Genomic DNA, 13,736 nt, shown 5'->3' on the forward strand with positions numbered 1-13,736 from the left:
TAAGACCTGCAGGACCAGGTCTAAGACCTGCAGGACCAGGTCTAGAACCTGCAGGACCAGGTCTAAGACCTGCAGGACCAGGTCTAAGACCTGCAGGACCAGGTCTAAGACCTGCAGGACCAGGTCTAGAACCTGCAGGACCAGGTCTAGAACCTGCATGACCAGGTCTAGAACCTGCAGGACCAGGTCTAGAACCTGCAGGACCAGGTCTAGAACCTGCAGGACCAGGTCTAAGCCCTGCAGGACCAGGTCTAGAACCTGCAGGACCAGGTCTAAGACCTGCAGGACCAGGTCTAGAACCTGCAGGACCAGGTCTAAGACCTGCAGGACCAGGTCTAGAACCTGCAGGACCAGGTCTAGGACCTGCAGGACCAGGTCTAGAACCTGCAGGACCTGGTCTAGAACCTGCAGGACCAGGTCTAAGACCTGCAGGACCAGGTCTAAGACCTGCAGGACCTGGTCTAGAACCTGCAGGACCAGGTCTAAGACCTGCAGGACCAGGTCTAGAACCTGCAGGACCAGGTCTAAGACCTGCAGGATCAGGTCTAGAACCTGCAGGACCAGGTCTAAGACCTGCAGGACCAGGTCTAAGACCTGCAGGACCAGGTCTAGAACCTGCAGGACCTGGTCTAGAACCTGCAGGACCTGCAGGACCAGGTCTAGGACCTGCAGGACCAGGTCTAGGACCTGCAGGACCAGGTCTAGAACCTGCAGGACCAGGTCTAAGACCTGCAGGACCAGGTCTAAGACCTGCAGGACCAGGTCTAGAACCTGCAGGACCTGGTCTAGAACCTGCAGGACCTGCAGGACCAGGTCTAGAACCTGCAGGACCAGGTCTAAGACCTGCAGGACCAGGTCTAGAACCTGCAGGACCAGGTCTAAGACCTGCAGGACCAGGTCTAAGACCTGCAGGACCAGGTCTAGAACCTGCAGGACCTGGTCTAGAACCTGCAGGACCAGGTCTAAGACCTGCAGGACCAGGTCTAGAACCTGCAGGACCAGGTCTAGAACCTGCAGGACCAGGTCTAGGACCTGCAGGACCAGGTCTAAGACCTGCAGGACCAGGTCTAAGACCTGCAGGACCAGGTCTAAGACCTGCAGGACCAGGTCTAGAACCTGCAGGACCAGGTCTAAGACCTGCAGGACCAGGTCTAAGACCTGCAGGACCAGGTCTAAGACCTGCAGGACCAGGTCTAGAACCTGCAGGACCAGGTCTAGAACCTGCATGACCAGGTCTAGAACCTGCAGGACCAGGTCTAGAACCTGCAGGACCAGGTCTAGAACCTGCAGGACCAGGTCTAAGCCCTGCAGGACCAGGTCTAGAACCTGCAGGACCAGGTCTAAGACCTGCAGGACCAGGTCTAGAACCTGCAGGACCAGGTCTAAGACCTGCAGGACCAGGTCTAGAACCTGCAGGACCAGGTCTAGGACCTGCAGGACCAGGTCTAAGACCTGCAGGACCAGGTCTAGAACCTGCAGGACCTGCAGGACCAGGTCTAAGACCTGCAGGATCAGGTCTAGAACCTGCAGGACCAGGTCTAAGACCTGCAGGACCAGGTCTAGAACTTGCAGGACCAGGTCTAAGACCTGCAGGACCTGGTCTAGAACCTGCAGGACCTGCAGGACCAGGTCTAGATCCTGCAGGACCAGGTCTAGAACCTGCAGGACCAGGTCTAGAACCTGCAGGGCCAGGTCTAAGACCTGCAGGACCAGGTCTAAAACCTGCAGGACCAGGTCTAGAACCTGCAGGACCAGGTCTAGAACCTGCAGGGCCAGGTCTAAGACTTGCAGGACCAGGTCTAGAACCTGCAGGACCAGGTCTAAGACCTGCAGGACCAGGTCTAAGACCTGCAGGACCAGGTCTACGACCTGCAGGACCAGGTCTAGAACCTGCAGGATCAGGTCTAGAACCTGCAGGACCAGGTCTAAGACCTGCAGGACCAGGTCTAGAACCTGCAGGACCAGGTCTAGAACCTGCAGGACCAGGTCTAAGACCTGCAGGACCAGGTCTAGAACCTGCAGGATCAGGTCTAGAACCTGCAGGACCAGGTCTAAGACCTGCAGGACCAGGTCTAGAACCTGCAGGACCAGGTCTAGAACCTGCAGGACCAGGTCTAGACCCTGCAGGACCAGGTCTAGAACCTGCAGGACCAGGTCTAAGAACTGCAGGACCAGGTCTAGAACCTGCAGGACCAGGTCTAAGACCTGCAGGACCAGGTCTAGAACCTGCAGGACCAGGTCTAAGACCTGCAGGACCAGGTCTAAGACCTGCAGGACCAGGTCTAGAACCTGCAGGACCTGGTCTAGAACCTGCAGGACCAGGTCTAGAACCTGCAGGACCAGGTCTAAGACCTGCAGGACCAGGTCTAGAACCTGCAGGACCAGGTCTAAGACCTGCAGGACCAGGTCTAGAACCTGCAGGACCTGGTCTAGAACCTGCAGGACCAGGTCTAAGACCTGCAGGACCAGGTCTAGAACCTGCAGGACCAGGTCTAGGACCTGCAGGACCAGGTCTAAGACCTGCAGGACCAGGTCTAAGACCTGCAGGACCAGGTCTAAGACCTGCAGGACCAGGTCTAGAACCTGCAGGACCAGGTCTAAGACCTGCAGGACCAGGTCTAAGACCTGCAGGACCAGGTCTAAGACCTGCAGGACCAGGTCTAGAACCTGCAGGACCAGGTCTAGAACCTGCAGGACCAGGTCTAGAACCTGCAGGACCAGGTCTAGAACCTGCATGACCAGGTCTAGAACCTGCAGGACCAGGTCTAGAACCTGCAGGACCAGGTCTAGAACCTGCAGGACCAGGTCTAAGCCCTGCAGGACCAGGTCTAGAACCTGCAGGACCAGGTCTAAGACCTGCAGGACCAGGTCTAGAACCTGCAGGACCAGGTCTAAGACCTGCAGGACCAGGTCTAGAACCTGCAGGACCAGGTCTAGGACCTGCAGGACCAGGTCTAAGACCTGCAGGACCAGGTCTAGAACCTGCAGGACCTGCAGGACCAGGTCTAAGACCTGCAGGATCAGGTCTAGAACCTGCAGGACCAGGTCTAAGACCTGCAGGACCAGGTCTAGAACTTGCAGGACCAGGTCTAAGACCTGCAGGACCTGGTCTAGAACCTGCAGGACCTGCAGGACCAGGTCTAGATCCTGCAGGACCAGGTCTAGAACCTGCAGGACCAGGTCTAGAACCTGCAGGGCCAGGTCTAAGACCTGCAGGACCAGGTCTAAAACCTGCAGGACCAGGTCTAGAACCTGCAGGACCAGGTCTAGAACCTGCAGGGCCAGGTCTAAGACTTGCAGGACCAGGTCTAGAACCTGCAGGACCAGGTCTAAGACCTGCAGGACCAGGTCTAAGACCTGCAGGACCAGGTCTAGAACCTGCAGGATCAGGTCTAGAACCTGCAGGACCAGGTCTAAGACCTGCAGGACCAGGTCTAGAACCTGCAGGACCAGGTCTAGAACCTGCAGGACCAGGTCTAAGACCTGCAGGACCAGGTCTAGAACCTGCAGGATCAGGTCTAGAACCTGCAGGACCAGGTCTAAGACCTGCAGGACCAGGGCTAGAACCTGCAGGACCAGGTCTAGAACCTGCAGGACCAGGTCTAGACCCTGCAGGACCAGGTCTAGAACCTGCAGGACCAGGTCTAAGAACTGCAGGACCAGGTCTAGAACCTGCAGGACCAGGTCTAGAACCTGCAGGACCAGGTCTAAGACCTGCAGGACCAGGTCTAGAACCTGCAGGACCAGGTCTAAGACCTGCAGGACCAGGTCTAGAACCTGCAGGACCAGGTCTAAGACCTGCAGGACCAGGTCTAGAACCTGCAGGACCAGGTCTAAGACCTGCAGGACCAGGTCTAGAACCTGCAGGACCAGGTCTAGGACCTGCAGGACCAGGTCTAGAACCTGCAGGACCTGGTCTAGAACCTGCAGGACCAGGTCTAAGACCTGCAGGACCTGGTCTAGAACCTGCAGGACCAGGTCTAAGACCTGCAGGACCAGGTCTAAGACCTGCAGGACCAGGTCTAGAACCTGCAGGACCTGGTCTAGAACCTGCAGGACCTGCAGGACCAGGTCTAGGACCTGCAGGACCAGGTCTAGGACCTGCAGGACCAGGTCTAGAACCTGCAGGACCAGGTCTAAGACCTGCAGGACCAGGTCTAAGACCTGCAGGACCAGGTCTAGAACCTGCAGGACCTGGTCTAGAACCTGCAGGACCTGCAGGACCAGGTCTAGAACCTGCAGGACCAGGTCTAAGACCTGCAGGACCAGGTCTAAGACCTGCAGGACCAGGTCTAGAACCTGCAGGACCTGGTCTAGAACCTGCAGGACCAGGTCTAAGACCTGCAGGACCAGGTCTAGAACCTGCAGGACCAGGTCTAGAACCTGCAGGACCAGGTCTAGGACCTGCAGGACCAGGTCTAAGACCTGCAGGACCAGGTCTAAGACCTGCAGGACCAGGTCTAAGACCTGCAGGACCAGGTCTAGAACCTGCAGGACCAGGTCTAAGACCTGCAGGACCAGGTCTAAGACCTGCAGGACCAGGTCTAAGACCTGCAGGACCAGGTCTAGAACCTGCAGGACCAGGTCTAGAACCTGCATGACCAGGTCTAGAACCTGCAGGACCAGGTCTAGAACCTGCAGGACCAGGTCTAGAACCTGCAGGACCAGGTCTAAGCCCTGCAGGACCAGGTCTAGAACCTGCAGGACCAGGTCTAAGACCTGCAGGACCAGGTCTAGAACCTGCAGGACCAGGTCTAGGACCTGCAGGACCATGTCTAGAACCTGCAGGACCTGGTCTAGAACCTGCAGGACCAGGTCTAAGACCTGCAGGACCAGGTCTAAGACCTGCAGGACCTGGTCTAGAACCTGCAGGACCAGGTCTAAGACCTGCAGGACCAGGTCTAGAACCTGCAGGACCAGGTCTTAGACCTGCAGGACCAGGTCTAAGACCTGCAGGACCAGGTCTAAGACCTGCAGGACCAGGTCTAAGACCTGCAGGACCAGGTCTAGAACCTGCAGGACCAGGTCTAAGACCTGCAGGACCAGGTCTAGAACCTGCAGGACCTGCAGGACCAGGTCTAAGACCTGCAGGATCAGGTCTAGAACCTGCAGGACCAGGTCTAAGACCTGCAGGACCAGGTCTAAGACCTGCAGGACCAGGTCTAGAACTTGCAGGACCAGGTCTAAGACCTGCAGGACCTGGTCTAGAACCTGCAGGACCTGCAGGACCAGGTCTAGATCCTGCAGGACCAGGTCTAGAACCTGCAGGACCAGGTCTAGAACCTGCAGGGCCAGGTCTAAGACCTGCAGGACCAGGTCTAAAACCTGCAGGACCAGGTCTAGAACCTGCAGGACCAGGTCTAGAACCTGCAGGGCCAGGTCTAAGACTTGCAGGACCAGGTCTAGAACCTGCAGGACCAGGTCTAAGACCTGCAGGACCAGGTCTAAGACCTGCAGGACCAGGTCTAGAACCTGCAGGATCAGGTCTAGAACCTGCAGGACCAGGTCTAAGACCTGCAGGACCAGGTCTAGAACCTGCAGGACCAGGTCTAGAACCTGCAGGACCAGGTCTAAGACCTGCAGGACCAGGTCTAGAACCTGCAGGATCAGGTCTAGAACCTGCAGGACCAGGTCTAAGACCTGCAGGACCAGGTCTAGAATCTGCAGGACCAGGTCTAGAACCTGCAGGACCAGGTCTAGAACCTGCAGGACCAGGTCTAAGACCTGCAGGACCAGGTCTAGAACCTGCAGGACCAGGTCTAAGACCTGCAGGATCAGGTCTAGAACCTGCAGGACCAGGTCTAAGACCTGCAGGACCAGGTCTAAGACCTGCAGGACCAGGTCTAGAACCTGCAGGACCAGGTCTAAGACCTGCAGGACCAGGTCTAGAACCTGCAGGACCAGGTCTAGAACCTGCAGGACCAGGTCTAAGACCTGCAGGACCAGGTCTAGAACCTGCAGGACCAGGTCTAAGACCTGCAGGACCAGGTCTAAGACCTGCAGGACCAGGTCTAAGACCTGCAGGACCAGGTCTAGAACCTGCAGGATCAGGTCTAGAACCTGCAGGACCAGGTCTAGATCCTGCAGGACCAGGTCTAGAACCTACAGGACCAGGTCTAAGACCTGCAGGACCAGGTCTAGAACCTGCAGGACCAGGTCTAAGACCTGCAGGACCAGGTCTAGAACCTGCAGGACCAGGTCTAGAACCTGCAGGACCAGGTCTAAAACCTGCAGGACCAGGTCTAAGACCTGCAGGACCAGGTCTAGAACCTGCAGGACCAGGTCTAGAACCTGCAGGACCAGGTCTAGAACCTGCAGGATCAGGTCTAGGACCTGCAGGACCAGGTCTAAGACCTGCAGGACCAGGTCTAAGACCTGCAGGACCAGGTCTAAGACCTGTAGGACCAGGTCTAGAACCTGCAGGACCAGGTCTAGAACTTGCAGGACCAGGTCTAGAACCTGCAGGACCAGGTCTAGAACTTGCAGGACCAGGTCTAGAACTTGCAGGACCAGGTCTAGAACCTGCAGGACCAGGTCTAAGACCTGCAGGATCAGGTCTAGAACCTGCAGGACCAGGTCTAGAACCTGCAGGACCAGGTCTAAGACCTGCAGGACCAGGTCTAGAACCTGCAGGACCAGGTCTAAGACCTGCAGGACCAGGTCTAAGACCTGCAGGACCAGGTCTAGAACCTGCAGGACCAGGTCTAAGACCTGCAGGACCAGGTCTAAGACCTGCAGGACCAGGTCTAAGACCTGCAGGACCAGGTCTAGAACTTGCAGGACCAGGTCTAGAACTTGCAGGACCAGGTCTAGAACCTGCAGGACCAGGTCTAAGACCTGCAGGACCAGGTCTAAGACCTGCAGGACCAGGTCTAGAACCTGCAGGACCAGGTCTAAGACCTGCAGGACCAGGTCTAAGACCTGCAGGACCAGGTCTAAGACCTGCAGGACCAGGTCTAGAACCTGCAGGACCAGGTCTAGAACCTGCAGGACCAGGTCTAAGACCTGCAGGACCAGGTCTAGAACCTGCAGGACCAGGTCTAGAACCTGCAGGACCAGGTCTAGAACCTGCAGGACCAGGTCTAAGACCTGCAGGACCAGGTCTAGAACCTGCAGGACCAGGTCTAAGACCTGCAGGACCAGGTCTAGAACCTGCAGGACCAGGTCTAAGACCTGCAGGACCAGGTCTAGAACCTGCAGGACCAGGTCTAGAACCTGCAGGACCAGGTCTAAGACCTGCAGGACCAGGTCTAGAACCTGCAGGACCAGGTCTAAGACCTGCAGGACCAGGTCTAGAACCTGCAGGTCCAGGTCTAAGACCTGCAGGACCAGGTCTAGAACCTGCAGGACCAGGTCTAGAACCTGCAGGACCAGGTCTAAGACCTGCAGGACCAGGTCTAGATCCTGCAGGACCAGGTCTAAGACCTGCAGGACCAGGTCTAAGACCTGCAGGACCAGGTCTAGAACCTGCAGGACCAGGTCTAAGACCTGCAGGACCAGGTCTAGAACCTGCAGGTCCAGGTCTAAGACCTGCAGGACCAGGTCTAGAACCTGCAGGACCAGGTCTAGAACCTGCAGGACCAGGTCTAAGACCTGCAGGACCAGGTCTAGATCCTGCAGGACCAGGTCTAAGACCTGCAGGACCAGGTCTAAGACCTGCAGGACCAGGTCTAGAACCTGCAGGACCAGGTCTAAGACCTGCAGGACCAGGTCTAAGACCTGCAGGACCAGGTCTAGAATCTGCAGGACCAGGTCTAAGACCTGCAGGACCAGGTCTGAGACCTGCAGGACCAGGTCTAAGACCTGCAGGACCAGGTCTAAGACCTGCAGGACCAGGTCTAGAACCTGCAGGACCAGGTCTAGAACCTGCAGGACCAGGTCTAGATCCTGCAGGACCAGGTCTAGAACCTGCAGGACCAGGTCTAGAACCTGCAGGACCAGGTCTAGAACCTGCAGGACCAGGTCTAAGACCTGCAGGACCAGGTCTAAGACCTGCAGGACCAGGTCTAAGACCTGCAGGACCAGGTCTAAGACCTGCAGGACCAGGTCTAAGACCTGCAGGACCAGGTCTAGAACCTGCAGGACCAGGTCTAGAACCTGCAGGACCAGGTCTAGAACCTGCAGGACCAGGTCTAGAACCTGCAGGACCAGGTCTAAGACCTGCAGGACCAGGTCTAAGACCTGCAGGACCTGGTCTAGATCCTGCAGGACCAGGTCTAAGACATGCAGGACCAGGTCTAGAACCTGCAGGACCAGGTCTAAGACCTGCAGGACCAGGTCTAGAACCTGCAGGACCAGGTCTAGAACCTGCAGGACCAGGTCTAAGACCTGCAGGACCAGGTCTAAGACCTGCAGGACCAGGTCTAGAACCTGCAGGACCAGGTCTAAGACCTGCAGGACCAGGTCTAAGACCTGCAGGACCAGGTCTAGAACCTGCAGGACCAGGTCTAGAACCTGCAGGACCAGGTCAAAGACCTGCAGGACCAGGTCTAAGACCTGCAGGACCAGGTCTAAGACCTGCAGGACCAGGTCTAAGACCTGCAGGACCAGGTCTAAGACCTGCAGGACCAGGTCTAGAACCTGCAGGACCAGGTCTAGAACCTGCAGGACCAGGTCTAAGACCTGCAGGACCAGGTCTAGAACCTGCAGGACCAGGTCTAGAACCTGCAGGACCAGGACTAGAACCTGCAGGACCAGGTCTAGAACCTGCAGGACCAGGTCTAGAACCTGCAGGACCAGGTCTAGAACCTGCAGGACCAGGTCTAGAACCTGCAGGACCAGGTCTAGAACCTGCAGGACCAGGTCTAGAACCTGCAGGACCAGGTCTAAGACCTGCAGGACCAGGTCTAGAACCTGCAGGACCAGGTCTAGAACCTGCAGGACCAGGTCTAAGACCTGCAGGACCAGGTCTAGAACCTGCAGGACCAGGTCTAAGACCTGCAGGACCAGGTCTAGAACCTGCAGGACCAGGTCTAAGACCTGCAGGACCAGGTCTAAGACCTGCAGGACCAGGTCTAGAACCTGCAGGACCAGGTCTAAGACCTGCAGGACCAGGTCTAAGACCTGCAGGACCAGGTCTAAGACCTGCAGGACCAGGTCTAGAACCTGCAGGACCAGGTCTAGATCCTGCAGGACCAGGTCTAAGACCTGCAGGACCAGGTCTAGAACCTGCAGGACCAGGTCTAAGACCTGCAGGACCAGGTCTAAGACCTGCAGGACCAGGTCTAGAACCTGCAGGACCAGGTCTAGAACCTGCAGGACCAGGTCTAGAACCTGCAGGATCAGGTCTAGAACCTGCAGGACCAGGTCTAGAACCTGCAGGACCAGGTCTAAGACCTGCAGGACCAGGTCTAAGACCTGCAGGACCAGGTCTTAGACCTGCAGGACCAGGTCTAAGACCTGCAGGACCAGGTCTAAGACCTGCAGGACCAGGTCTAGAACCTGCAGGACCAGGTCTAAGACCTGCAGGACCAGGTCTAAGACCTGCAGGACCAGGTCTAGAACCTGCAGGACCAGGTCTAAAACCTGCAGGACCAGGTCTAGAACCTGCAGGACCAGGTGTAAGACCTGCAGGACCAGGTCTAGGACCTGCAGGACCAGGTCTAGAACCTGCAGGACCAGGTCTAGAACCTGCAGGACCAGGTCTAGAACCTGCAGGACCAGGTGTAAGACCTGCAGGACCAGGTCTAAGACCTGCAGGACCAGGTCTAGAACCTGCAGGACCAGGTCTAGAACCTGCAGGACCAGGTCTAGAACCTGCAGGACCAGGTCTAAGACCTGCAGGACCAGGTCTAGAACCTGCAGGACCAGGTCTAAGACCTGCAGGACCAGGTCCAAGACCTGCAGGACCAGGTCTAGAACCTGCAGGACCAGGTCTAAGACCTGCAGGACCAGGTCTAGAACCTGCAGGACCAGGTCTAGAACCTGCAGGACCAGGTCTAAGACCTGCAGGACCAGGTCTAGAACCTGCAGGACCAGGTCTAGAACCTGCAGGACCAGGTCTAGAACCTGCAGGACCAGGTCTAAGACCTGCAGGACCAGGTCTAAGACCTGCAGGACCAGGTCTAAGACCTGCAGGACCAGGTCTAGAACCTGCAGGACCAGGTCTAGAACCTGCAGGACCAGGTCTAAGACCTGCAGGACCAGGTCTAGAACCTGCAGGACCAGGTCTAGAACCTGCAGGACCAGGTCTAAGACCTGCAGGACCAGGTCTAAGACCTGCAGGACCAGGTCTAAGACCTGCAGGACCAGGTCTAAGACCTGCAGGACCAGGTCTAAGACCTGCAGGACCAGGTCTAGAACCTGCAGGACCAGGTCTAGAACCTGCAGGACCAGGTCTAGAACCTGCAGGACCAGGTCTAAGACCTGCAGGACCAGGTCTAGAACCTGCAGGACCAGGTCTAGAACCTGCAGGACCAGGTCTAAGACCTGCAGGACCAGGTCTAAGACCTGCAGGACCAGGTCTAGGACCTGCAGGACCAGGTCTAAGACCTGCAGGACCAGGTCTAAGACCTGCAGGACCAGGTCTAGAACCTGCAGGACCAGGTCTAAGACCTGCAGGACCAGGTCTAGAACCTGCAGGACCAGGTCTAAGACCTGCAGGACCAGGTCTAGAACCTGCAGGACCAGGTCTAAGACCTGCAGGACCAGGTCTAAGACCTGCAGGACCAGGTCTAGAACCTGCAGGACCAGGTCTAGAATCTGCAGGACCAGGTCTAGAACCTGCAGGACCAGGTCTAGAACCTGCAGGACCAGGTCTAAGACCTGCAGGACCAGGTCTAAGACCTGCAGGACCAGGTCTAGAACCTGCAGGACCAGGTCTAGAACCTGCAGTACCAGGTCTAAGACCTGCAGGACCAGGTCTAAGACCTGCAGGACCAGGTCTAGGACCTGCAGGACCAGGTCTAGAACCTGCAGGACCAGGTCTAAGACCTGCAGGACCAGGTCTAGGACCTGCAGGACCAGGTCTAGAACCTGCAGGACCAGGTCTAAGACCTGCAGGACCAGGTCTAAGACCTGCAGGACCAGGTCTAAGACCTGCAGGACCAGGTCTAGAACCTGCAGGACCAGGTCTAAGACCTGCAGGACCAGGTCTAAGACCTGCAGGACCAGGTCTAAGACCTGCAGGACCAGGTCTAGAACCTGCAGGACCAGGTCTAGAACCTGCAGGACCAGGTCTAAGACCTGCAGGACCAGGTCTAGAACCTGCAGGACCAGGTCTAGAACCTGCAGGACCAGGTCTAAGACCTGCAGGACCAGGTCTAGAACCTGCAGGACCAGGTCTAAGACCTGCAGGACCAGGTCTAAGACCTGCAGGACCAGGTCTAAGACCTGCAGGACCAGGTCTAGAACCTGCAGGACCAGGTCTAGAACCTGCAGGACCAGGTCTAGAACCTGCAGGACCAGGTCTAAGACCTGCAGGACCAGGTCTAAGACCTGCAGGACCAGGTCTAAGACCTGCAGGACCAGGTCTAGAACCTGCAGGACCAGGTCTAGAACCTGCAGGACCAGGTCTAAGACCTGCAGGACCAGGTCTAAGACCTGCAGGACCAGGTCTAAGACCTGCAGGACCAGGTCTAGAACCTGCAGGACCAGGTCTAGAACCTGCAGGACCAGGTCTAAGACCTGCAGGACCAGGTCTAGAACCTGCAGGACCAGGTCTAAGACCTGCAGGACCAGGTCTAGAACCTGCAGGACCAGGTCTAAGACCTGCAGGACCAGGTCTAAGACCTGCAGGACCAGGTCTAAGACCTGCAGGACCAGGTCTAGAACCTGCAGGACCAGGTCTAGAACCTGCAGGACCAGGTCTAAGACCTGCAGGACCAGGTCTAGAACCTGCAGGACCAGGTCTAGAACCTGCAGGACCAGGTCTAGAACCTGCAGGACCAGGTCTAGAACCTGCAGGACCAGGTCTAAGACCTGCAGGACCAGGTCTAAGACCTGCAGGACCAGGTCTAGAACCTGCAGGACCAGGTCTAAGACCTGCAGGACCAGGTCTAGAACCTGCAGGACCAGGTCTAAGACCTGCAGGACCAGGTCTAGAACCTGCAGGACCAGGTTTAAGACCTGCAGGACCAGGTCTAAGACCTGCAGGACCAGGACCAGGTCTAAGACCTGCAGGACCAGGACCAGGTCTAAGACCTGCAGGACCAGGTCTAAGACCTGCAGGACCAGGTCTAGAACCTGCAGGACCAGGTCTAGAACCTGCAGGACCAGGTCTAAGACCTGCAGGACCAGGTCTAAGACCTGCAGGACCAGGTCTAGAACCTGCAGGACCAGGTCTAAGACCTGCAGGATCAGGTCTAGAACCTGCAGGACCAGGTCTAAGACCTGCAGGACCAGGTCTAAGACCTGCAGGACCAGGTCTAGAACCTGCAGGACCAGGTCTAGAACCTGCAGGACCAGGTCTAAGACCTGCAGGACCAGGTATAGAACCTGCAGGACCAGGTCTAGAACCTGCAGGACCAGGTCTAAGACCTGCAGGACCAGGTCTAGAACCTGCAGGACCAGGTCTAGAACCTGCAGGACCAGGTCTAAGACCTGCAGGACCAGGTCTAGAACCTGCAGGACCAGGTCTAAGACCTGCAGGACCAGGTCTAGAACCTGCAGGACCAGGTCTAGAACCTGCAGGACCAGGTCTAAGACCTGCAGGACCAGGTCTAAGACCTGCAGGACCAGGTCTAGAACCTGCAGGACCAGGTCTAGAACCTGCAGGACCAGGTCTAGAACCTGCAGGACCAGGTCTAGAACCTGCAGGACCAGGTCTAAGACCTGCAGGACCAGGTCTAAGACCTGCAGGACCAGGTCTAGAACCTGCAGGACCAGGTCTAGATCCTGCAGGACCAGGTCTAGACCTGCAGGACCAGGTCTAGAACCTGCAGGACCAGGTCTAAGACCTGCAGGACCAGGTCTAGAACCTGCAGGACCAGGTCTAAGACCTGCAGGACCAGGTCTAAGACCTGCAGGACCAGGTCTAGAACCTGCAGGACCAGGTCTAGAACCTGCAGGACCAGGTCTAGAACCTGCAGGACCAGGTCTAGAACCTGCAGGACCAGGTCTAAGACCTGCAGGACCAGGTCTAGAACCTGCAGGACCAGGTCTAGAACCTGCAGGACCAGGTCTAAGACCTGCAGGACCAGGTCTAAGACCTGCAGGACCAGGTCTAGAACCTGCAGGACCAGGTCTAGAACCTGCAGGACCAGGTCTAAGACCTGCAGGACCAGGTCTAGAACCTGCAGGACCAGGTCTAAGACCTGCAGGACCAGGTCTAAGACCTGCAGGACCAGGTCTAGAACCTGCAGGACCAGGTCTAGAACCTGCAGGACCAGGTCTAAGACCTGCAGGACCAGGTCTAGAACCTGCAGGACCAGGTCTAGAATCTGCAGGACCAGGTCTAGAACCTGCAGGACCAGGTCTAGAACCTGCAGGACCAGGTCTAGAACCTGCAGGACCAGGTCTAGAACCTGCAGGACCAGGTCTAAGACCTGCAGGACCAGGTCTAGAACCTGCAAGACCAGGTCTAAGACCTGCAGGACCAGGTCTAAGACCTGCAGGACCAGGTCTAAGACCTGCAGGACCAGGTCTAGAACCTGCAGGACCAGGTCTAAGACCTGCAGGACCAGGTCTAGAACCTGCAGGACCAGGTCTAAGACCTGCAGGACCAGGTCTAGAACCTGCAAGACCAGGTCTAAGACCTGCAGGACCAGGTCTAAGACCTCTTATCCTTCAATCTTGTT

The sequence above is a fragment of the Cololabis saira genome, chromosome 10 (genome assembly GCF_033807715.1).
Source record: "Cololabis saira isolate AMF1-May2022 chromosome 10, fColSai1.1, whole genome shotgun sequence".
Lineage (NCBI taxonomy): Eukaryota > Metazoa > Chordata > Actinopteri > Beloniformes > Belonidae > Cololabis > Cololabis saira.